The 23,033-nt window shown below is 37.9% G+C and overlaps 1 pseudogene; it reads left to right on the top strand.

Annotated features, from left to right (window-relative positions):
- Positions 1 to 2,956: 2,956 nt before the first annotated feature.
- Positions 2,957 to 5,653, top strand: LOC123388533 (annotated as a pseudogene).
- Positions 5,654 to 23,033: the final 17,380 nt, after the last annotated feature.

The raw sequence follows: 23,033 nt of genomic DNA, 5'->3' as shown, positions 1-23,033 counted from the left end.
TTTATTTGACAGAGAGAGAGAGATCAAAAGTAGGCAGAGAGGCAGGCAGAGAGAGAAGGGGAAGCAGGCTCCCTTCTGAGCAGAGAGCCTGATGCTAGGCTGGATCTCAGGAACCTGGGATCATGACCTGAGCTGAAGGCAGAGGCTTAAACCCCCTGAGCCACCCAGGTGCCCCTGAGATATCTGATTTTTACACAACTTTTTTAAGATTATTGTTAAAGTAATAACATTAATGAAATTTGTACTTTGTATTTTGTTAAGGCATAAAATGACTTAAGAAAAATTAGTGCAATGCATGAATTTTGAATATTTCCCATTATGTTATAATAAGAATATAAAATATATTATGTTATATAATTATAGAATATAGATTAAGAATATAAATGTGTATTATATTATATAAAAATAATATAAAGACCTCCCTACTTACTAAAGTAAACCTAGTCCAGAAAATTTCTAAATTTTACTTTTAAAAGTTCACTAATGGTATGTACTATAATGTTATGATAAAACAACAATAATGTCAGTAATAATTACATTGGCTTAAATACAAAAGGTCATCATTAGTAAGAGCCTGAAAATAAAAATAAAATAAACAAAAACTCAGCAATTTCCATTTCCATAGCCCATAACAAAATGACACTTCCCTTACATTTACAAGATGTTTTATAGTATAAACCCCTGATTTGACTTCTGAATAATCATTTTTGGAAGTATTTTATTTATTTATTTGACAGAGGAAGAGGCAGTGAGAAAGGGAACACAAGCAGGGAGAGTGAGAGAGGAAGAAGTAGATTTCCCACCTAGCAGGGAGCCCAACATAGGGCTCAATCCCAGGACCCCAGGACCAAGACTTTCACTGAAGGCAGATGCTTAATGACTGAGCTACCCAGTCACCCCAGAATTATCGTCTAAAAAAAACCTTCTTTGTTGATTATAGTAACAATAATGTAATTAAATTGATATGATCCAGTCAAAGTCTCTGATTTATTTTCATTTCAAAGGATGAAAAACAAAACTCTGTACATGAATAAATGTTTAGCCAAGTTGAGCACAAAATTATATATGATGAAATCCATAATTAAATATAATTAAATTTATAAACATTCTTTAGCTACAGCTTTCTTGAAGAGAGAATAATATCAACCTTGTGCTATCATTTTAGAATTTGATTGGAGGGATGCCTGGGTGGCTTAGTTGGTTAATTATCTGCCTTAGACACAAATCATGATCTGAGGGTCCTGGGATTGAGCCCCACATGGGGATTCCTCCTCAGCTGGGACCCTAACTCTCTCTCTCATTCTGTCTCTCCCTCCTACTTGTGCTCTCTGTCTCTCAAATAAATAAATAAAGTCTTTATAAAATTAAAAAAAAGAATTTGGCTGGATAATAATTTGACTGAAAATAAACATGTCTGATTATTTTTTTTTATGGACATGGAAAAAGTTTGTTAAAAATATGGGGAAACTACAGCTCTCTGATGAACAAAGGGCATCTTTTCTATAGTGGTAGGCAGAATAAATTTTCCCCCCAAATCTCCAGTTCTTAGTCTCTTGAGCTTATAAGTAAATTAGGTAATTACAGTTGCAGGGGGAATTAAGGTTGTTAATCAACTAACTTTGAGAGGAAGATATTATACCGGGTTATCTAAGTGGGACAATGTAACCACAAAGGTCCTTATTTGTAAAGATAGGAAGCTGGAAATTCAGAGCAATATAATCTGAGGAAAACACAACAGACCATTGCTTACTTTGAAGATGGAAAGTGAACGATGAAACAAAGAATGAAGACAGCTGCCAGAAGCTGAAAAGGATAAGGAAAGAAATTCTTTCGATAATGAGTTGGTTATAGCCCCCCAAAAGGTATGTATAGGTAAAATCCCTGGATAATGTGGGAAACTGAATGTTACCTTTTTTTGTAAAAAGGAATTTTTTCAAATATAATTAGGTTAAGGATCTTGAGATCATCCTGGGTTATTTGAGTGAGTCCCAAGTCCAGTGATTAATATCTTTACAAAATAAAGGGACAGTGAGATTTGTGACAGACAAAAGAAGACAAAGGAAAGGATAAATCAGTTTAGATGAAGACAGAGATTGGAGTGACATGGAAACAAACCAAAGAACATGTGAAGGTACCAGATTATGGAAAAGGCCAGAAAGGATTCTCCCTACAAAGAGCCTCCAAAGAGATTGTTGGTTCTGACATAGATGGCCCGTTCATCTTACTGATATTTTTCTTTCCAGAAATGTTTTAGTTTGATGTGGTTCCACTTGTTTATTTTTACTTTTGTTGTCTTTACCTCTATTTTGTTTTGTCATAACCAAAGTATCATTGCCAAGACCCATGTAAAAAAGTTTACCATCTGTGGGTGCCTGAGCGGCTTGTAGCGCATGCGCGCTGATGCTTCTGGGCTCCGCCGTGCCTGCTCGTTGCCTCAGCTGCTGCTGCCTCAAGCCGTCGCCGCCGCCGGGTGGCGTCGGTGCGGAGCTGCTCCGGCTGGGCCCGCGGGGGGGCCCCGGGCGCTGCATGACTTTTTTGGTGCCCGAAAGTAAACACGCCATTAAGATGGCAGCTGGATGCGAGCCAGTAGGCGGAACTTAGGATTTTGTATCTATGTGGCTGCGAGTGATTGGTTGTGCAACCTTGGTATATATAGACATGCACGGGCGGGAGAGAGGAAGATCCCAACAGCTACGCAGAAATAAAGCTTGCTTCGCTGAGGTCTCCTGGTCATTCTTGCTGGCGAGAGCGACAAGTGGTGCCGAAACCCAGGAAACCTGAAACCTACACCGAGGAGTTCTCAGTGAACGCAACGATCCGGTAAGTGTGCACAAAATTTCAGATAAGAAAGTTCCTAAGTATAGGACGAGAAGTGAGAAAGTTCCTAAGTATAGGATGAGAAGTAAAAGGGTTCCTAGGCATAGGACAAGAAATAATGGGATCAAAGTTTACTAAGATGGGAGGATTACTGACGGAGGTGCTTAAGGCTAACGGCACTCCGCTAGACTCTAACCATAAAACGGTTAAAAATGTTATCGAGGAGCAGGTCAGAGAAGCCTCTAAGGCAGGATCTAGCAGAGGGGGAGAAAATTCAGAGGAGAGCTCCTCTGAAGATGAGCTTGGGGAAGCCATGACACCCTTAAAATTAAAAGAGGAAGTCCCTAATGAACCTTTAAAGGGAAAGACATACAAAGAAGCTGGGAAAAAATATGACTCCCTAGCGCCCTCTGTCAGAAGGTCAAGAATTCCTACCCCTGAATGTAGGCCTATAGCGCCACCTGCAGAATGGCCGCCAAGCATCTTCATTCCATCATTCTTCTTGGAGAACTTCTCAATATTGGAAACACACTTGACATGGTTGTGCATCTGTTCTGTTTTTGTAACTGCCGTCAATCTAGTATTATATTTAGTAGTGAAACCAAATGCATCCTCTAAAAGAAGTTCATTATCATACAAGGTAGTGAGGTTTTTGAAATGCTGTATCTACTTTCTTATGTCATGTTTCTTCTTTCATGTCATTTTTGTTCTATATGGAGCACCACTCATAGAGTTGGTGTTGGAAACATTTTTATTTGCAGTTACTTTGTCAACCTTTACTACTGTACCTTGTTTGTGTTTGTTAGGGCCAAACATCAAAGCATGGCTAAGAGTTTTCAGTAGAAATGGAGTTACATCCATTTGGGAGAACAGTCTTCAGATCACTACAATTTCTAGCTTTATAGGAACATGACTTGGAGCCTTTCCTATTCCACTTGATTGGGAGAGACCATGGCAGGTATGACCCATCTCCTGTACGCTTGGAGCGACCTTTGGCTACGTGGCTGGCCTTGTGATTTCACCACTCTGGATATACTGGAATAGAAAGCAACTTACAATTGCATCGTGCCGTATACTAAGTAACAGATTTGCCTACTATGTGCTACCCTAGATGATTGGGCGATACTGACCACCTCTTACTCAATAGAATTTGATAATCATTATCCTTCACACCCACTTATAGAATTCACAAAGGGTATTGAATTCATACTACCAAAAATTAGTAGATCGACACCACTAAAAGAAGCCTCTACTGTCTTTACAGATGGAAGTAAAGAGGGCACAGGAGCTTATATCATAAATGGAATCGTGAACCCAGTCATAGTTCCTGCCAGGTCGGCTCAACAAGTAGAGCTACTAGTAGTGCTCCTAGTGCTCCAAAGATTTTCAGACACTCCCCTAAATATTATTTCTGATAGTCAATACGTGGTAAATGCAAAAAAAAAAATATTGAAACAGCAATCCTCTCCTTAAGTGATTCATCTATTCCATGGATCTTAAGGCAACTACAAGAGGTTGTGCAACTGCGCACTGCACCATTTTTTATAGATCACAACAGAGCCCATATGAGCCTACCAGGACCATTATCCGAGGGCAATGCTCTAGCAGACCACAATAGTCGTTTCCAACTTATTTGCCCTACCTTAGAACAGGCGAAGCTGTTCCATAGCAAATGGCATGTGAATTCTAATACCTTAAGATATAGATTCCATATCACCAAAGAACAGGCAAGAGATATAGTAAGGACCTGTGGGAATTGTGCTACATTACTCCCTCAGCCTTCCTTAGGGGTAAATCCCAAAGGCCTTCAAGCTAATCACCTATGGCAAATGGATGTCACACATGTACCTGAATTTGGGCAACAAAAGTATGTACATATATCAGTGGACACTTATTCGGGTATCATAATGGCTACTCCCCTCACGGGGGAGAATTCAAAACAAGTCATCACACACTGTCTACGATGCTTCGCAGATTGGGGTATCCCAAAACAAATAAAGACAGATAATGGACCTGCATATACATCAAAATCTATCCATCAATTCCTAAGTCAATTTGGTATAGTCCATACTACAGGTATACCTTACAATCCACAAGGTCAAGGAATAATTGAACGCACCAATGGCACCTTCAAATGATGCTTACAAAAAATAAGAAAAGGGGGAATAGGGGATGACTACAAGTCACCCCGTGATCTTACATCTCTCACCCTTATATTTTAAATTTTTTGTCCTTGGACCATAATGGTACATCTGCAGCGGACAGGCATGCGGCGGTTACCGAACGCACTCTAGCCCAGGCAAAGTGGAAGGATATACTCACGGGCCAATGGAGAGGCCCTGACCCGGTCCTAAGATGGCACCGAGGTTCTGTTTGTCTTTTTCCACAGGATGCCCAAGTGCCTATCTGGGTCCTGGAGTGACTGATTAGAAGAATCGATCAACATGGCCTGCCCCGTCCTGATGCTCGGCCTGATAGCGATCCTGGCAACACCAGCATCCCTTCAACAGATGCACCAATGGGCAATAGTGAAAGCCTGGCCATTCCCCATGCCACTGACGAATGAGTCCGCCATCCTCCCTCCTGTATACCTACTTTCATTCCCATGCCCGTTTCTGTAAATCCTAACAATTCGCCTGTATTGCTCTCAAGACATAAAAGAGACTTTGGGATCACTGCAGCCATTATTGTGGCTGTAGCAGCCTCCGCAGCTGCAGCAACTGCAGCGGCTATAGCTCTCACCACATCTGTAACAAGTGGACATTCTCCAGAAACTATTGACGACCGGATGCATCCAATCACTTTCTGGACTTTGCATAACCTCCGTGGCCTATAATGACCTTTCTATTGCTGCTAATCTGTCGAAAGAGTTAAGCAGATAAGATTGACATAGCTCCATTACAGGATTGGGTATCTGTTGTAAATCCTTATGTTCCGCCGTTTTGCATCATTACGTAAACAACAATGTAGGCAACAGTTGGCGCTAGTACAAGCTTGCATGGCACTGGAAGCTGGTACATTTCCCCAAATCTGGCTGGCAGCGCTAGATGGGTAGTCAATGACGGGTAAGATTGGCTGCATGCACATAGCAACCTAAGCCAGGAGTTCTCCAACCAGGGGCAATTATCTCGATGACGGGTAAGCATGTTCATGGCAGCTGACAACCTAAGACAGGCACGATCTCCTGCCTTGCATGCCTAATATAAAAGAAAAAGGGGAGATGTCAGTGCCCCAGCGGCTTGTAGCGCTTGGGCGGTGATGCTTCTGGGCTCCACCGTGCCTGCTCGTTGCCTCAGCCGCTGCTGCCTCAAGCCATCGCCGCTGGGTGGCGACGGTGCGGAGCTGCTCCGGCTGGGCCCGCGGGGGGCCGGGCGCTGCATGACTTTTTCGGTGCCCGAAAGTAAACACCATTAAGATGGCGGCTGGATGTGAGCCAGTAGGCGGAATTTAGGATTTTGTATCTATGTGGCTGCGAGTGATTGGTTGTGCAACCTTGGTATATATAGACATGCACGGGCGGGAGAGAGGAAGATCCCAACAGCTACGCAGAAATAAAGCTTGCTTCGCTGAGGTCTCCTGGTCGTTCTTGCTGGTGAGAGCGACAACCATCTATGTATTCTTCCCGGAATCTTGTGGTTTCAAATCCTGCATTGAAGTCTTCAATCCATTTTGAGGTAATTTTTGTGAGTATTGTAAGATAGGAGTTTGGTTTTATTCTTCTACATGTAAATACTTATTGGACCCTAACGAAAATGCATATCACTAGTAGAAGAAGGCTATCTGAAAAGGCTACACAATGGAAGATGGAGTACTACAATATTTCCAGATTTTTGCATTTATCATTTTTAAGATATATAATTTAATTTAAATTATATTAGTAATTGAACATGCATTTTCAAAATCATTTGTTAAATATTTTAATCTTTATTTGTAAGCTTATAAAAATTATTTAGATATATGCATTATATTACAACTTTTCATTACCTATATGAGATATTAATATTAAAATTCTAAATATCACCATTCTACAGGAAAAAAAGCCTGAAACTATAGGAAATGATAGTTACTCCAAAGCCATAGATATGAAAAATAAAATTGTACCAATAAATTATTTTTATTTTTAAGAAGGGGAGGGGAGGGAGGAAAAAGAAAGAGAGATGGAAAGAAAGGGAATTGGGGAAACAGTTGAAAAAAGTTAGAATGTGATGTCAAGGAGAATGCAAGATAACATGTTTAAAAACACAGAAATATTTTCAAAATAAAAAAATATTTTTATTTTTAAACAATTTATTTTAAACTTATTAAGAACTTATTTTTCATAAAACATACACTAAAATAAAGTTACTTGAAAAAATTTTTTGGAAGTGTCTACCCAATTCTTAGTATATAAAAATGTTTTTTTCTGCTTTTCTGGTTTACTCAACATGTAACTGATGTGATTTCATTGAACAATCCAACCCTAGGTTCATGACCAAATATAGTCATGAAAGCTATCAGCTTTGAGCATATATTTTGAAATAGTTTTGAGCAAATGAAAACAAGCTATAGTTTATAATGGAATTGCTCACACATGTAGATGGAAAGTCCAGATTTTTTTAAAAAGATTTATTTATTTATTTGAGAGAGAGAGGGAGGGGAAGGAGTGGCAGATGGAGAAGGAGAGATAAAATTCCAAGCAAACTCCCCACTGAACATCGAACCCAGTGATGCACTGGATCCCAGTTGCCTGAGATCATGACCTGAGCCAAAATCAAAAGTCTAACTTTTAACCAACTGAGCCACCCAGGCACCCCAGAAAGCCTAGATTGTAAATCAATCAAAATTACTTCCTGAAAGACTATTCTGAGGAATACTTAATTTTAGTCACCTTTCTGTATTGAAAGTTCAATGCATTTCCTATTATTTAGTAGTAAATATCATGTTTCAGATCATAGAAAAATAAAATTTTACCAAGCTATTTTTAATACATATGACAAAAAAAAAAACATTCAAAACAGAGTATTTTTATCCCTTCTGGGCAAATTTAAGGAATGAAATGGGAAAGTATAGTTTTATTGTTAACTTGTTAGAAAGAAAGAATGAATGTTAAGAACAAAGTTTGGTCATACAATGTTGAGAAATATTGCATACTGCAAAATAGGGAAAAAGGAAATGTTTTGAAAATAATTCTTAGAAAAATTCCAGAGACTTCTGCAACTATAAAGATGTGAGTATAACTTTACTAGAAAATAAGAATAAAGAAACAATTTTGGTTTAAATAAAATATTTATCCTTTCTTTTTATATTCTATTTTGATACTCTCTGTGGTTTTAGGGTTATTTGGGATGCTTCGAGTATGGAGTAAAGGTGCAGAATGGGGAGAGTCAGAGATATAGAATGAGAGATTTGTTCTAACTTAAAATTATAGGATGCTCCAGAATAATAGAGCTATAAAACAATACAGTTTTTAGTGTATTTTGGGAGGGAGAATGCCCAATTTCCATGAGCTGTATTTTAAATATATTTGTTTCACACTAGTTTTAAACTAGTTTATATATTAGTGTAAAATTAGTAAAACTAGCTTAAATATGTATATATATATGAAATATATATAAATATTTAGTATATAATATATAAAATATAAAATTATATATATATATGAAAGAATTCTGGGTGGATGAGTATTAGTTAATGTCAGATTCAAACTTCAAAGCAAGCTTTATATCTCCCTTTTCGGTTTCATGAACTAGTTTTATCCCCTTCTCCTTGCTCTTAATGTTGACTTCTTTGAGCTTTAAACATTTTTGTAAAATACCAATCAGGGGACTGTTGATTAAACCAGGTAATTTTATTTTTTAAAAACATTATTTATTTATATGAGAGAGAGCGAGAGAGAGAGCATGTGCACAAGCAGGGGGAGGAGCAGAGGGAGAGGGAGAAACAGGCTCCCTGCTGAGCCGGGAGCCCAATGTAGGGCTCTATCCAAAGATCCTGGGATCATGACCTGAGGTAAAGGCAGGTGCTTAACTTACTAAGCCACCCAAGCACCCCAGTCAGGTCCTTTTCAGTCAATCACTCTCTCAGATTCACTATACATAATTAATTTCGAAGTAAACTTCAGAAAGTCTCCCAAGGAAGAAATTATATATTATTTCTTACCTAAATACAGAGTGAGTACAATATGTTTCAACAATTCTATACATTTCTTACTACTTATTAAGATAAGTACACTTTTTAAAATGTAAACTAAATTGTTCCCCTGAAACTAACAAAACACTGTATGTTGATGATAATTTAATTTAAAAAAATTAAAGAAAAATTTAAAAAATAAAATTTAATTAGACAAAAGCATAAAAAGTTTAGCTATGATTGCCCAAGTAGTATTAAGGTAATTGCAATGGTCCTCCAAATGTTGATGAGGGAGACAAAAGATTTGGTGGTCAGAAAGATTTTGAAAATGCTGCCTTGCTGGCTCTGAAGGTGGAGGAAGAGCCATGAGCCCAGGAATGCAGGTGGCCAACAAGAGACTGGAATAGGAAAGGAAACAGATTCTCCCTTGAGCCTCTAGAAGGCGCTCAGCCATGCAGACAACTTGCTATTAGCTTGATGAGACTCCTTGCAAGCTTCTGTCTCCAGAACAGTGCAAGCATGCATGTGTTTGTTCTAAGCAACTAGTGTGGGAATTTTTTGCAGCAGCACGAGGAAACTCATATAACATAGACAATAAAATTATTGAAGCAATGGAGTTTAAGCCTCTCAATTCACTCATTAGCTTCCTTTGGATAAGGGCAATTGATATTAAAAGCCCACAGTAGTTAAAAGGACATTTTAAATCAATGTGGATATATTCTGCTCCATCAACTGATCAAAGTGAATTCCTCATGGCATAAATGTGCATGTAGTGGACTCTGAGGTCTTTGAAGCAGTGAAATAGGAAAGGAAGTCATGATCAAAATTAAGGTCATTCTTTGTCATTTAAGTCTTTATATTTCTGCATCATTTTATTTCACATAAATTCAAAACTTCATTCTTTTTTTTTTTTTTGATGTTATCCTCTCCAGCTTTCTCAAAATTCCTATCAACATATAAGATGAAATCATATATGGTGTACTTAATCTCAAAGTAAATTTAGAAAGAAAATGGCAAATACCAGCCAATTTTCTAAATGCACTTTTCATGTCAGATTGCTAATAAATTATGGAAATTTGAATTTACACTATACAAGAGATAATCTTCTATTATACACTTATGGAGTGACAAATTTTCTTGTTTTTCCCAAGACTTCCCCAGTTTTAGAACAGAAAGTCCTGCATCCCAGGAATGCCTTGAATTTTGTGCAACTGGGATAGTTGATCATCCTATGATATGTCCAAAATAGAGAGATAAGAGCTGAATGACAATACAGAAGCATGAATGAATAATTGCTTGATCAACACACTCAATGGTTGTCAATCTGGAAGATTTGTTGTTGTTGTTGTTGTTAACACAATATTACAACACTTTGTGTTTGACCCTTTTATCAGTTAGTTGAATACAGTTACTGTGTGTATACTGATGAGAGATAAATTCAGTATATATCCTGATGGGAGAATGAGATAAAGAAAACAAAGACAAGTAATATTTTAGATCAGGATTCAGAACAAGCAGAATACTAAAAGACAGTAAGCAAGCCTACTTAAGCTTATTATTTTCTTTTTTTCTTTTTTTTTTCTTTCTTTTTCAAGGAGGGCACATATTGCATGGAGCACTGGGTGCGGCCCATAAACAATAAATCATGGAACACTGAAGAAATAAAACTAAATTATTTTTTTAAATTTTTTATTTATTTTTTAAATTTCTTTTCAGTGTTCTGGAATTCATTGTTTATGCACCACACCCAGTGCTCCTTGCAATACGAGCCCTCCACAACACCCACAACCAGGCTCACCCAAACTCCCATGCCCTCCACTCTGAAACCCTGTTAGTTCCTCAGAGTTTACAGACTCTCATGATTCATCTACCCCTCCAGTTTCCCCCAACTCACTTCTCTCCATCTCCCCATGTCCTCCATGTTATTCCTTATGCTCCACAAATAAGTGAAACCATATAATAATTGGCTCTCTCTGTTTGACTTATTTCACTCAGCATAATCTCTTCCAATTCCATCCATGTTGATACAAAAGTTGGGTATTCATCCATTCTGAAGGAGGCATAATACTCCATAGTATATATGGACTATGTCTTCTTTATCCATTCATCTGTGGAAGGGCACCTTGGCTCTTTCCACAGTTTGGTGACCGTGGCCATTCCTGCTATGAATACTAGGGTACAGATGGCCCTTCTGTTCACTACATCTGTATCTTTGGGGTAAATACCCAATAGTGCATTTTCAGGGTCATAGGAAATCTCTATATTTAATTTCATAAGGAAGCTCCACACTGTTTTCCAAAGTGGCTGCACCAACTTGCATCCCCATCAAAAGTGTAAGAGGATTCCCCTTTCTCCACATTCTCTCCAACACTTGTTTACTATCCTGTTAATTTTGGCCATTCTAACTGGTGTAAGGTGATATCTCAATGTGGTTTTGATTTAAATCTCCCTGATGACTACTGATGATGAACATTGTTTCATGTGTCTGTTATCCATTTGTATGTCTTCTGTGAAAAATTGTCTGTTCATATCTTCTGCCCATTTTTGAACACAATTATCTCTTTTGTGTGTGTTGAGTTTGAGTAGTTCTGTATAGATCTTGTATATCAGCTCTTTGTACCGTCATTTGCGAATATCTTTAACAATTCTAAGGGATGCCTATTTGTTTTGTTGACTATTTATTTTGCTGTACAGATGTTTTTGATCTTGACGAAACCCCAAATGTTCATTTTTGCTTTTGTTTTCTTTGCTTTTGGAGACATATTTTGAAAGAAATTGCTGTTGCCAATGTTGAAGAGGTTACTGTCTATGTTCTCTTCTAGGATTCTGATGGATTCCTGCCTCACATTGAGGTCTTTTATCCCTTTCGAGTTTCTTTCTCTGTGTGGTGTAAGAGAATGGTTGAGTTTCATTCTTCTACACATGGCTGTCCAATTTTCCCAGAACTGTTTATCAAAAAGACTGTCTTTTTAAAATTTTATATCTCTTTTTCAGTGTAACTGTATTCATTGTTTTTGCACCACACCCAGTGCTCCATGTAATACATGCCCTCTATAATACCCACCACCTGGTTCCCCCAACCTCCCACCCCACGCCCCTTCAAAACCCTCAGATTATTTTTCAGAGTCCATAGTCTCTCATGGTTTGCATCCCCTTCCAATTTCCCTAAACTCCTTTCTCCTCTCCAGCTCCCCTTCTCCTCCTTGTTATTTGTTATGTTCCACAAATAAGTCAATATGATAATTGACTCTCTCTGCTTGATTTATTTCACTCAGCAAAATCTCTTCCAGTCCTGTCCATGTTGCTACAAAAGTTGGGTATTCATCCTTTCTGATGGAGGCATAAAACTCCATAGTGTATATGGACTGCATCTTCTTTATCCATTCGTCCGTTGAAGGGCATCTTGGTTCTTTCCATAGTTTGACGGCCGTGGCCATTGCTGCTATAAACATTGGGGTACATCCAGCCCTTCTTTTCACTACATCTCTATCTTTGGGGTAAATACCCAGTAGTGCAATTGCAGGGTCATAGGGAAGCCTTATTTTTAATTTCTTGAGGAATCAACACACTGTTTTTGAAAGTGGCTGCACCAACTTGCATTCCCACAAACAGTGTAAGAGCATTCCCCTTTCTCCACATCCCCTCCAACACATGTTGTTTACTGTCTTGCTAATTTTGGTCATTCTAACTGGTGTAAGGTGGTATCTCAATGTGGTTTTAATTTGAATCTCCCTGATGCCTAGTGATGATGAACGTTTTTTCACGACTCTGATAGCCATTTGTATGTCTTCATTGGAGAAGTGTCTGTTCATATCTTCTGCCTATATGTTTATGTGATTGTCTGTTTTGTGTGTGTTGAGTTTGAGGAGTTTTTTATAGATCCTGGATATCAACCTTTTGTCTGTACTGTCATTTGCAAATATCTTCTCCCATTCCATGGGTTGCCTCTTTGTTTTGTTGACTCTTTCCTTTGCTGTGCAGAATCTTTTGATCTTGATGAAGTCCCAAAGTTCATCTTTGTTTCTGTTTCCTTTGCCTTTGGAGACATATCTTGAAAGAAGTTGCTGTGGCTGATATCGAGGAGGTTACTGCCTATGTTCTCCTCTAGGATTCTGATGGATTCCTGTCTCACATTGAGGTCTTTTATCCATTTCAAGTTTATCTTTGTGTATGATGTAAGACAATGGTCAAGTTTTATTCTTCTACAAAGAGAAATAAAAGGTATCCAGATTGGCGATGAAAAAGTCAAACTCTCTCTCTTCGCAGATGACATGATTCTTTATATGGAAAAACCAAAAGACTCCACCCCCAAAATACTAGAACTCATACAGCAATTCAGCAACGTGGCAGGATACAAAGTCAATGTGCAGAAATCAGTGGCTTTCTTGTACACTAACAATGAAAATACAGAAAGAGAAATTAGAGAATTGATTCCATTTACTATAACACCAAGAACCATAAGATACCTTGGAATAAACCTAACCAAAGAGGTAAAGGAACTGTACTCGAGTAACTATAGAACACTCAAGAAAGAAATTGAAGAAGACACAAAAAGATGGAAGACCATTCCATGCTCTTGGATCAGAAGAATAAACATTGTTAAAATGTCTATACTGCCTAGAGCAATCTATACTTTTAATGCCATTCTGATCAAAATTCCACTGGTATTTTTCAAAGCACTGGAGCAAATAATCCTAAAATTTGTATGGAATCAGAAGAGACCCTGAATCGCAAAGGAAATGTTAAAAAACAAAAATAAAACTGGGGCATCACGTTACCTGATTTCAAGCTTTACTACAAAGCCGTGGTCAGCAAGACAGCATGGTACTGGCATAAAAACAGACACATAGACCAGTGGAACAGAGTAGAGAGCCCAGATATGAACCCTCAACTCTATTGGCAAATAATCTTTGGCAAAACAGGAAGAAAATATCCAGTGGGAAAAAAGTCAGTCTCTTCAATAAATGGTTCTGGGAAAACTGGACAGCTATATGTAGAGGACTGTCTTTTTTGAACTGTATATTTATCATGCTTTGTCAAAGATTTGCTGGCCATAAAGTTGAGGGTCCATATCTAGAGAGTTTACTCTGTTCCACTGGTCTATGTGTCTATTTTTGTGCAAGTATCATGCTGTCTTGGTGATCACAGCTTTGTGCTAAAGCTTGACATCAGGCAACGTGATGCCCCCCAGTTTTGTTTTTCTCTTTCAACATTTCTTTAGCAATTCAGAGTCTCTTCTGGTTCCATACAAATTTTAGGATTTTTTTTCTCCAGATCTTTGAAATATGCTGGTGGAATTTTGATCAGAATGGCATTAAAATTATAGATTGCTCTGGGCAATATAGACATTTTAACAATGTTTATTCTTCTGATCCATAAGCATGGAATGGTCTTTCATCATTTTGTGTCTTCTTTAATTTCTTTCATGAGGGTTATATAGTTCTTTGAGTGCAGATCATTTACCTCTTTCCTTAGGTTTATTTCTAGGTATCTCATGGTTCTTGGTGCTATAGTAAATGGAATCAGTTCTCTCATTTCCCTTTCTGCATTTTCATTTTTAGTGCATAAGAAAGCAACTGATTTATGTACATTGATTTGTGTCCTGTCACATTACTGAATTGCTGTATGAGTTCTAGGAGTTTGGGCATGAAGTCTTTTGGATTTTCCACAGAAAGTATAATGTCATCTGCGAAGAGAGAGTGTTTGACTTCTTCATTGCCAGTTTGAATACCTTTTATTTCTCTTTGTTATCTTATTGGTGCTGCTAGGACTTCTAATACTATGTTGAACAAGAGTGGTGAGAGTGGACATCCTTGACGTGTTCCTGATCTCAAAGGGAGTGCTGTCAGCTTTTCCCCATTAAGGATGATATTCACTGTGTCATAAATAAATTTTATGAAGTTGAGGAATGTTCCCACTCTCCCTATACTTTGAAGAGTTTTAATCAGGAAGAGATGTTGTATCTTTTCAAATGCCTTTTCTGCATCAATTGAGGGGAACATGTGGTTCTTCTCTCACCTCTTATTGTTTTGTTTTTATCACATTGATTGTTTTTGAATGTTGAACCACCCCTGCAATCCATGGATAGATCCCACCTGCTCATGGTGGATAATCTTTTTAATGTACTGTTGGATCCTATTAGCTAGGATCTTGTTGAGAATCTTGGCATCCATATTCATCAGGGATATTGGTCTGAAATTCTCCTTTTTGGTGGGGTCTTTGCCTGGTTTGGGGATCAGGGTAAGGCTGGCTTCATAAATAGTGTCTGGAAGTTTTTCTTCTGTTTCTACTTTTTGAAACAGCTTCAGGAAAATAGGTACTCTTTCTTCTTTGATATGTTGGGGACTGTGTCAGGGACTGTGTCAGGTCCGGGGCTCTCACTTTTTGGGAAGTTTTTGATCACTGTTTCAATTTTGTTACTAGATATTGGTCTATTCAGGTTGTCAATTTCTTCCTGATTCAGATTTGAAAGTTTATAGATTTCCAGGAATGCATGCATTTCATCTAGGTTGCTTAACTTATTGGGATATAAATGTTAATAATAATTTCGGATGTTTGTTTCTATTTCCTTGGTGTTCATTGTGATCTCTCCCTTTTCATTCATAATTTTATTAATTTGGACCTTCTCTCTCTTTTTTTTATTAGTTTGGCCAATGGTTTATCAGTCTTATTAATTCTTTCAAAAAACCAACTTCTAGTTTCATTGATGTGTTTTAGTGTATCTCTAGTTTCTATCTCATTGATCCCTGCTCTAATCTTGATTATTTCCATTCTGGTTTGTGGGGTTACCTTAACTTACTGATTCTCCAGTTCTTTACAGTGTAAAGACAGATGGTATTTTCTGGATTTTTCAGTTTTTGGAGGGAGGCTTGGATGGCTATGTATTTCCTCCTTAGGACCTTCTTTGCTGTATCGCATAGGTTTTGGACCAAGGTGTCTTCATTCTCATTGGTTCCCATGCATTGCTTAAGTTCTTCTTTGATTTCCTGGTTGATCCAAACATTCTTAAACAAGGTAGTCTTTAGCTTCCAGGTGTTTGAATTCCTTCCTGACTTTTTCTTGTGGTTGAGTTCCAGTTTCAAAGCATTGTGGTCTAAGAATATGTGGAGAATAATCTCTATCTTTTGATATCAGTTGAGTCCTGATTTGTGACCCAGTATATGGTCTATTCTGGAGAAAGTTCCATGTGGACTCAAGAAGAATGAGTATTCTGTTGTTTTAGGGTGGAATGTTCTGTATATATCTATGGGGTCCATCTGATCCAATGTGCCATTCAATGTTCTTGTTTCTTTATTGATTTTCTGCTTGGATGATCTATTACTGATAGTGGTGTGTTAAGATACCCTACTATTAATATATTCACATTACTATGAGTCTGTATTTTGATTAATAGTTGACTTACATAGTTGGCTTCTCCCATATTGGGGCATAAATATTTACAATTGTTAGTTCTTCTTGCTGGATAGACCCTTTGAGAATGAGGTAGTGTCCTTCTTTATCTCTGACTACAGTCTTAAGTTTAAAATCTTATTTATTCGATATGAGAATTGCTACCCCAGCCTTCTTTTGAGGCCTATTGGCATGAAGGATGCTTTTCCATCCCTTTACTTTCAGGGCTGATGTATCCTTAGGTTCCAAATTGGTCTCTTGTAGCCAACATATGGATGGGTCCTATCGTCATATCCAATCTGCAACCCTGTGCCATTTTATGAAATCATTTAGGCCATTACATTGAGAGTGATTATTGAGAGATACGTTTTTATTGACATCATGTTGCCTGTGAAGTCCTTGTTTCTATAGATTGTCTCCATAAATTTCTATTCAATGACACTCTCAGGTTCTTTCTTCTTTTATAGAACTCCCCTAATATTTGTTGTAGTGCCAGGTTGGTGATCACATACAGTTTTAAATATTGCCAGTTGTAGAAGCTCTTTATATCTCCATCCATTTTAAATGTCATTCTTGCTGGATAAAGTATTCTTGGTTGCATGTTATTTTCATTTAATGCCATGAATACATCTTGCCAGCCCTTTCTGGCTTGCTAAATTTCTGTGGACAGGTCAGACATTTTAATGGGTCTTCCTCTGCAGGTAACCAAAATTTTCTCCTTAGCTGCTTTCAAGAACTCCTGTTTAAAATTATGATTCATCAGTTTCACAATCAGATGTCTGGAGGTCTTTATAAATTCTAGATCTTTGGGAAAGACCTTTCTGCCTCTAGGACATGAACTCTGGTTCCATTTCCCAGATTGGAAAAATTTTCATGGAGAATTAGTTCAACTATATCTTCTAGTCTTCTCCTCCCCACCCCCAGGGATTCCAATAATTGTAACATTGAAACATTTCATGGCATCATTTACTTCCCTAATTATGTTTTCATGGCTTTTAAGCTGTTTGTTCCAGGCCTTCTCCTGATCCTTGTTCTCTATCAGTTTGTCCTCTAGATCACTAATTCTACCCTCTGCCTCAGTTACTCTAGCTGCTAGGGAATTTAGATTAGATTGGAACTCATTGATAGCATTGTTAACATCTTCCCTGGTGGATTTTACTTCTGCCCTAAATGATTCCTTTTTGTCATTAATGGCTTTCTCCAATCTACTCATTGCCTAGATAACTATTAGCCTGAATTCCCTTTCTGACATATGGTTTATGTCCACATCCAATAGCTCTAATGGAAAGGGCACAGTCTCTGAGTTTTTCCTCTGTTGGGCATTCCTATTCCTAGTCATTTTGGTGAGAGAAGGCTGAGGGGATGTGTAGCTGAATGTATCAACTGCGATCCAGGCAAGGTGCACCTTGGAATGCTTCTGAGCAATCAGGAGTAGCTACCAAAAAGAAAGAAAAAAGGAAAAAAAAGAGAGATAGGGGGAAAAGAGAGAGAGAGAGAGAAGACCCAGCCTGAATGAGTTCTAAAGGTAAGATTTATGAAGTATACAAACAAAAACCTACAAACAAAAAGACAGACAAAAGAAAATGGCAAGAATAAAAGAACCCAGCCAAAATTAACCCAAGTATAAGATTTATATACTCCCAGAACAAAAGCAAATACACAGAAACACTGGCAGAAGAAAAAGAGGGGAGGGTGGTTATAAATTCTCAGTGTGGGCGAGGAAGGTTATTTTGATTCTTTCTGGGTGTATCTTGATATCTTTTTTTATTTTTTAATTTTTTTTATTTTTTATAAACATATATTTTTATCCCCAGGGGTACAGGTCTGTGAATCACCAGGTTTACACACTTGATATCTTTCTTAAACGACTCAACTTTACTGAGATAAAGGGGCATTAAAACTGGCTTATATATAGGGGTAGTATTGACTGGGGAAAGAGGATTACCTTGAAGCTTCTCTCTATATGAATATTTAAAAAAAAAGAAAAACCAAAACAAAACAAAATAAAACAAAGGTATACGTATCTAAAAAGTTCACGTTAAAGGGTTATTGTGGAATTTGTTGTACTGAACGTCTCATTGTGATGGTAAATAGGTTAAAAATTATAAAAAATTAAAAAGAATGAGAATAGTGGGAATGAATTAAAAATTAAAAATAAAAGTTGTATATATGAAGTATACAGGTTTTAGGGCAATACCTGGAGCTTAATATCTTCTTTTCCCCTGATATTAGGGTTTTACATTTTTGTGGGGATCCTGTGGTGGTTGTCATCTTTTTTGGGGGGAGAGGATGGCTTTCTGGGGGAGGGATCTGACACGTGGTTTTTCTAGCAGTCTTGCTAGAGTTGAATCCTTTTGCCCCCTATCAAGGGTCTGGGCTCTGAGTAAACAAGTTTTTTCCGGCTTTTGTTCTCTGGAGGTGTTTTGGTTTTTGGTTGTTATTATATTTTTTTCTCCACTTGGTGGCTTTTGGCAGTTCTTTGGAGGTTTATGGGAAAGCAAACTGCACCCAGACCTCTGTATCAGAGAGAAGCCTCAGTCTATTTCCCTCTGGATGCTCCAGAGCATATAAAATCCCCCTCTGCCACTTCCCACCAGCAGAGCACATCCCCATCCAGTCTCAGAGGTGCAGGAGCTCCTGCTTATACCCCAGTGCTACTAAAATCACACAAACAGTAATAGTCCAGAGAGCTGGCTTCCAGTAGCTGCCTTTGCTGTGACTGTCTGGGCAGGTCCAGACTGCAGGAGAGATCCCAAGCAGAGATAGCATGCTGATATTTTCCTGCAGGCAAGGGCTGGGAGTGTTCAGACTCTTGCCAGTCTTAGAGAGCACCAGCTAGTGCCCACCTCTCTCAGGAGAGGGTGTGGAGCACAACTCAGAACAGAGTCGCACAGCGCCCATGCAGAGTGCAAAAGGCTGTGGTTCTAGAAAGCACCAGCTGGCATCCACACCAGACTCTATCACATGTACTGCCTCTCAGACACTCTCATGTACACTGGGGGCTCAGGGATCAAGGCCTGGATGCTTTGCAGCACTCTCTCTGGCAGGGCATCTGCAGCGGCTGTCCTGGGTCTGTGAGATTAAGCCCGTGCCCCCAACCACCCAGTTCCTCCAGTTTCACTTTAAGATCTTTTGTTCTTTTTGAGTGCTTTTAACCAGACTCCAAGTTAATGCTGGTTTCCAATCACAGGGCAATCTTGTATGGGGGTATTATTTTCCAATGGGTTACTTCTGGTGGCTCCCTCCCCCTTTTGTTTATCTTCCAATACCAGTTCGATGTTTCTACTCCACTTTACCTGTCCACTGGCCTCTTCTGTCCCCATAGAGATCCAGAAGTGTATAATCCTACATCTCAGGCTGATTTCATGTGTGTTCAGAGTGATCTGGTAGATAATCATCTCACTTTAGGGGACCAGTCAAAACAGTGTCTCCTACTTCTCCCACCATCTTGCCCCCCTCCCAAGAATTTTTGTTTTTAATAGGGTCAGGAGACCATAAGAAAGGAGTAATTTATGCAAATCATCACTTGAGAAACTATGAGCATTTTTTGAACTTTCTTGCCAGCTTCAAGTCCTTAACTTGGACTTAAATTCCTCCTCACCATGACACCTGAATCACCCCCATTCTTTACTTTGAATGGAGCCAATGTAGATTAACAAGCTTCAATTCCTTATTTGCATATTAACTCAACCAATCCCAGTGTCCCTAACTTCAAATCCTTTTGAACATGAAAAAGAACACATAATTTTTCACTTACATAACTCTGCCACTTCTTTGTCTTCCTTGGGACATGAGACAGGTTTCTACTTGAATAGTAGTTGAATAGTAGTTTGTTTCACAAACTGCCAATCTAACTGCCCAAATTAATGCCTGTTTGGTTTAATTTTAAGTGAATTATTTCTTGGCTGACAATTCAAAAATATTCTTCTTTACCTCCAGTAATGAAACTTCAAAATAAAAATTTAAAAAGAAAAAAAAAATCCACAATTGTATTTGTAATAAGTATAATAGTTTAAGAACTAGCAGGAAGCACTGGCTACATTAAAAAATGTTATTACTTGTCCAGTGAATCGGTGGAATATCCTTGAACTCAGTTAATTGGCAAAGACTACTGACAGGTCTGGGGGACATTAAAAGGAACATGGGGCTATGTCAGTTACAAAACTTTAGTTATCAAAAAGAAGAGAATAGGGATGTCCTGGTGGTTCAGTTGTTAAGAGTTTGCCTTTAGCTCAGATCATGTTCCCAGAGTCCTGGGATCAAGCCCCAAATCTGAGATTAAGCCCCACATCAGGCCCCCTGTTTAGAGGGAAGTCTGCTTCTCCCTCTACCACTCCCCTTGCTTGTATTCCTTCTCTTCCTTTCTCTCTCTGTGTCAAATAAATAAATAAAATGTTCTTATTTTATTTATTTATTTATTTTTTTAGGAAGAGAACACTGGTTTTCAACTAAATTTGGTTTTGGTTTTTGTTTTTTACTTAGTGTCACATTGGCCTTAATCCTATATAGAGGTGGTACTGTGGGCAGAAAGGCAGTAGTTAAAATTTGAAAAAGTTATCTTCTAAAGCACTTTAAAAAAGAGATATTGTAAACTGGTAGCTGCCAGGGTAAATCTGGCACACAGATAGATTTTGCTTGGCTCACATGTCCTTATGAATTGTTTATTTTTTAAATTTATTTGTTTTCAGTGTTCCAAAATTCATTCTTTATGCACCACACCCAGTGCTTCATGCAATACGTGCCCTCTGTAATACCTACCACCAGGCTTACCCCACTTCCACGCCCCCCAAAGCCCTCAGTTTGTTTCTTAGAGTCCACAGTCTCTCATGGTTTGTCTCCCCCTTTGATTTCCCCTAACTCACTTCTCCTCTCCATCTCCCAATGCCCTCTGTGTTATTCTTTATGTTCCACAAGTAAGTGAAACCATATGATAATTGATTCTCTCTGCTTGACTTATTTCACTCAGCATAATCTCTGCCAGTCCTGTCCATGTTGATAGAAAAATTGGGTGTTTATCCTTTCTGGTGGAGGCATAATACTCCATGGCATATATGGACTACGTCTCCTTTATCCATTTGTCTGTTGAAGGGCATCTTGGTTCCTTCCACAGTTTAGTGACTGTGGCCACTGTTGCTATGAATACTTGGGTACAGATGACCCTCCTTTTCACCATCTTTGGGGTAAATTGTTTAAAGAAACAAAAGGAAGCTTTGTGGCTGGTGATGGAACACTTGTGTATTTTGATTGTCATGGTGGTTTTACAAGTGTACACATGTGAAAAAGTTACCTTGAATTATAAAAACATGCATATGCACACACACACACACACACTCACACCCCACACACACACGAGGGCAGGTAAAAGTGGTGAAATACAAATAAGCTTTATGGGTTTTACTAGTGCTGATTCTGGATTTTAATACTGTATTATAGTTATACGAAGTTTTACCCTTGAAAGAACTGGGTGAAGATTACTTCTTTGTACATTTTTTGCAACCTACAATTATTTCAATATAAAAAGAATAAGTAAAAAGGCATATTGCAGAAAAATATAACTGAAATAGTAATTGGTGTACCACTTCTACCTACCTGGTTGTTACTAGTTTTTTTGTTGTATCTTATAGGTCTTCCAGACCCAACCAAAGCTCTGAATTGATAATTGAACAAACCACTGTAAGGACAAGAAACAAAATACAAAAAAAATGCAGATATTCATTTTAAAATTTACTGGTTTAAGTGAGATAAACAATATGAATTTTTGCATAATACATTCTCCTACCTAAAAATTAGACAATAGACGTGACAAGTATGCTGTGAAGATCACATAGACAAGAAATTCTAAAACCCAGGGGAGAATATGCTTCAACTAATCAAATGATTTTAGTGGTCCTCATAAGGATGCCTCATAGAAATTCTCTGTTACCTTTTAGAATCTTTCTTTCTTTCTTTCCTTACTTACTTGTTTATTTTTGCCTTGTTATCTTTTTTGTTACTATATATTAAGGATCCATGTCAATGAGACCTAAATAGGAGTCATGTTCCTTTTTTCCCCCCTTTAACACATTGCTTAATCCTCTTCCTTTCAGATGAAAGAACTTACATTAATAATAGCTGTTTCTGCAGTCTGGGGCACCATAACCCAGTAGAATAAACATGTTCAGGACTCTTCAGAAGATGAGTGTAATGTGAACATACGGGAAAGCATCAGGATTTCCAAAGTGCACCCCTATCAAATAGATCTAGGCTAAAACTCACCTGAGATCTGCCACTGTCCCATTATAAAGTTACAACATACCACACATATTACAGTTAGTGTTATAAAGTGTGTCAATTGTATGTATCTGTTCAAGGCACCAACTTTTGCTTTTGTTGATTTTGTCTATTTTCTATTTCATATTTCCATTCTAATATTTATTATTTTCTTCCTTCTGCTTGCTTTTCATTAAGTTTGATTTTCTTTTATATTTTCTTAAGATGGAAGGTTAGGCTATTTATTTGAACTCTTTCTTTATTTTTATGTAAGTGTTTCCAACTGTAAATTTCTATGCACTGTTTTATCTGTATTGGATAAGTTTGGGGTTGTTGTGTTTTTAATTTTATTTACCTGCAAGTATTTTCTATTTTTTTCTTATAATTTGCTTTTCTTTGATTTTTCAGTTATTTGGGAATGTTTTAAATTTTCTACTATTTATAATTTTCTCTAATGTTCTGTTGTTGAT

This window comes from Mustela putorius, unplaced genomic scaffold, assembly GCF_011764305.1.
Source record: "Mustela putorius furo isolate JIRA1106 unplaced genomic scaffold, ASM1176430v1.1 tig00003901_pilon_pilon_pilon, whole genome shotgun sequence".
Taxonomy (NCBI): domain Eukaryota; kingdom Metazoa; phylum Chordata; class Mammalia; order Carnivora; family Mustelidae; genus Mustela; species Mustela putorius.
Note: the sequence above shows the minus strand (reverse complement) of the source record. Positions and strands in the feature narration are given on the sequence as shown.